This window comes from Anser brachyrhynchus, assembly GCF_964034855.1.
Source record: "Anser brachyrhynchus genome assembly, contig: SCAFFOLD_69, whole genome shotgun sequence".
In the NCBI taxonomy this organism is placed as follows: Eukaryota; Metazoa; Chordata; class Aves; order Anseriformes; family Anatidae; genus Anser; species Anser brachyrhynchus.
The window spans coordinates 278,926-283,098 of NW_027663702.1; positions in this window are offsets into that span (position 1 = coordinate 278,926).

A 4,173-nucleotide genomic window follows, 5' to 3' on the forward strand; every position below is an offset into this window, starting at 1 on the left:
TGCACTCTCTGGACTCACTGCACTGCTTCCCCAGTGGTGGCAGTGCACTCACTGGACTCACTGCAGTGCATCCCCACTGGTGCCAGTGCACTCTCTGGGCTCACTGCAGTGCATCCCCAGTGGTGCCAGTGCACTCTCTGGACTCACTGCACTGCATCACCAGTGGTGCCAGTGCGCTCTCTGGAGTCACAGCACTGCATCCCCAGTGGTGCCAGTGCAAATCTCTGGACTCACTGCACTGCATCCCCAGTGGTGCCAGTGCACTCTCTGGACTCACTGCACTGCATCCCCGGTGGTGCCAGTGCAGTCTCTGGAGTAACTGCACTGCATCCCCACTGGTGCCAAAGCACTCTCTGGACTCCCAGCACCGCATCCCCAGTGGTGCCAGTGCACTCTCTGGACTCACTGCACTGCATGCCCAGTGGTGCCAGTGCACTCTCTGGACTCACTGTACTGCATACCCACTGGTGCCAGTGCACTCTGTGGACTCACTGTACTGCATTCCCAGTGGTGACAGTGCACTCTCTGGACTCACTGCAGTGCATCCCCAGTGGTGCCAGTGCACTCTCTGGACTCACTGCAGTGCATCCCCAGTGGTGCCAGTGCACTCTCTTGACTCACTGCACTGAAGACCCAGTGGTGCCAGTGCACTCTCTGGACTCACTGCAGTGCATCCCCAGTGGTGCCAGTGCACTCTCTGGACTCACTGCACTGCATCCCCAGTGGTGCCAGTGCACTCTCTGGACTCACTGCAGGGCATCCCCAGTGGTGCCAGTGCACTCTCTGGACTCACTGCAGTGCATCCCCAGTGGTGCCAGTGCACTCTCTGGACTCACTGTACTGCACCCCCAGTGGTGCCAGTGCACTCACTGGACTCACTGCACTGCATCCCCAGTGGTGCCAGTGCACTCTCTGGACTCACTGCACTGCATCCCCACTGGTGCCAGTGTACTCTCTGGACACACTGCACTGCATCCCCAGTGGTTCCAGTGCACTCACTGGACTCACTGGACACATCCCCAGTGGTGCCAGTGCACTCTCTGGACTCACTGCACTGCATCCCCACTGGTGCCAGTGCACTCTCTGGACTCACTGAAGTGCATCCCCAGTGGTGCCAGTGCACTCTCTGGACTCACTGCAGTGCATCCCCAGTGGAGCCAGTGCACTCTCTGGACTCACTGCAGTGCATCCCAAGTGGTGCCATTGCACTCTCTGGACTCACTGCACTGCATCTCCAGTGGTGCCAGTGCACTCTCTGGACTCACTGCACTGCATCCCCAGTGCTGCCAGTGCACTCTCTTGAGTCACTGCACTGCATCCCCTGTGGTGCAAGAGCACTCTCTGGACTCATAGCAGTGCATCACCAGTGGTGCCAGTGCACTCTCTGGACTCACTGCACTGCATCACCAGTGGTGCCAGTGCACTCTCTGGACTCACTGCACTGCATCCCCAGTGGTGCTAGTGCACTGTGTGGACTCACTGTACTGCATCCCCAGTGGTGCCAGTGCAATCTCTGGACTCACTGCAGTGCATCCCCAGTGGTGCCAGTGCACTCTCAGGACTCACTGCACTGCATCCTCAGTGGTGCCAGTGCACTCTCTGGACTCACTGCACTGCATCCCCAGTAGTGACAGTGCACTCTCTGGACTCACTGCAGTGCATCCCCACTGGTGCCAGTGCACTCTCTGGACTTACTGCACTGCATCCCCAGTAGTGCCTGTGCACTCTCTGGACTCACTGCACTGCATCCCCAGTGGTGCCAGTGCACTCACTGGATTCACTGCACTGCATCCCCAGTGGTGCCAGTGCACTCTCTGGACTCACTGCACTGCATCCCCAGTGGTGCCAGTGCAGTCTGTGGACTCACTGTACTGCATCCCCAGTGGTGACAGTGCACTCTCTGAACTCACTGCAGTGCATCCCCAGTGGTGCCAGTGCACTCTCTGGACTCACTGCAGTGCATCCCCACTGGTGCCAGTGCACTCTCTGGACTCACTGCACTGCATCCCCAGTGGTGCCAGTGCACTCTCTTGAGTCACTGCACTGCATCCCCTGTGGTGCAAGAGCACTCTCTGGACTCACTGCACTGCATCCCCAGTGGTGCCACTGCACTCTCTGGACTCACTGCAGTGCATCCCCAGTGGTGCCAGTGCACTCTCTGGACTCATTGAAGTGCATTCTCAGTGGTGCCAGTGCACTCTCTGGACTCACTGCAGTGCATCCCCAGTGGTGCCAGTACACTCACTGGACTCACTGCACTGCATCCCCAGTGGTGCCAGTGCACTCTCTGGACTCACTAAACTGCATCACCAGTGGTGCCACTGCACTCTCTGGACTCACTGCAGTGCATCACCAGTGGTGCCAGTGCACTCACTGGACTCACTGCAGTGCATCCCCGCTGGTGCCAGTGCACTCTCTGGGCTCACTGCACTGCATCCCCAGTGGTGCCAGTGCACTCTCTGGACTCACTGCACTGCATCCCCAGTGGTGCCAGTGCGCTCTCTGGAGTCACAGCACTGCATCCCCAGTGGTGCCAGTGCACTCTCAGGACTCACTGCACTGCATCCCCAGTGGTGCCAGTGCACTCTCTGGACTCACTGCACTGCATCCCCGGTGGTGCCAGTGCACTCTCTGGACTCACTGCACTGCATCCCCAGTGGTGCCAGTGCACTCTGTGGACTCACTGTACTGCATCCCCAGTGGTGACAGTGCACTCTCTGGACTCACTGCAGTGCATCCCCAGTGGTGCCAGTGCACTCTCTGGACTCACTGCAGTGCATCCCCACTGGTGCCAGTGCACTCTCTGGACTCACTGCACTGCATCCCCAGTGGTGCCAGTGCAGTCTCTGGAGTAACTGCAGTGCATCCCCACTGGTGCCAAAGCACTCTCTGGACTCACTGCAGTGCATCCCCAGTGGTGCCACTGCACTCTCTGGTCTCACTGCAGTGCATCCCCAGTGGTGCCAGTGCACTCTCTGGACTCATTGAAGTGCATTCTCAGTGGTGCCAGTGCACTCTCTGGACTCACTGCAGTGCATCCCCAGTGGTGCCAGTACACTCACTGGACTCACTGCACTGCATCCCCAGTGGTGCCAGTGCACTCTCTGGACTCACTAAACTGCATCACCAGTGGTGCCACTGAACTCTCTGCACTCACTGCACTGCTTCCCCAGTGGTGCCAGTGCACTCACTGGACTCACTGCAGTGCATCCCCGCTGGTGCCAGTGCACTCTCTGGGCTCACTGCAGTGCATCCCCAGTGGTGCCAGTGCACTCTCTGGACTCACTGCACTGCATCCCCAGTGGTGCCGGTGCGCTCTCTGGAGTCACAGCACTGCATCCCCAGTGGTGCCAGTGCAAATCTCTGGACTCACTGCACTGCATCCCCACTGGTGCCAAAGCACTCTCTGGACTCCCAGCACCGCATCCCCCGTGGTGCCAGTGCACTCTCTGGACTCACTGCACTGCATGCCCAGTGGTGCCAGTGCACTCTCTGGACTCACTGTACTGCATACCCACTGGTGCCAGTGCACTCTGTGGACTCACTGTACTGCATCCCCAGTGGTGACAGTGCACTCTCTGGACTCACTGAAGTGCATCCCCAGTGGTGCCAGTGCACTCTCTGGACTCACTGCAGTGCATCCCCAGTGGTGCCAGTGCACTCTCTTGACTCACTGCACTGAAGCCCCAGTGGTGCCAGTGCACTCTCTGGACTCACTGCAGTGCATCCCCAGTGGTGCCAGTGCACTCTCTGGACTCACTGCACTGCATCCCCAGTGGTGCCAGTGCACTCTCTGGACTCACTGCAGGGCATCCCCAGTGGTGCCAGTGCACTGTCTGGACTCACTGCAGTGTATCCCCAGTGGTGCCAGTGCACTCTCTGGACTCACTGTACTGCACCCCCAGTGGTGCCAGTGCACTCACTGGACTGACTGCACTGCATCCCCAGTGGTGCCAGTGCACTCTCTGGACTCACTGCACTGCATCCCCACTGGTGCCAGTGTACTCTCTGGACTCACTGCACTGCATCCCCAGTGGTGCCAGTGCACTCACTGGACTCACTGGACACATCCCCAGTGGTGCCAGTGCACTCTCTGGACTCACTGCAGTGCATCCCCAGTGGTGCCAGTGCACTCTCTGGACTCACTGCACTGCATCCCCAGTGGTGCCAGTG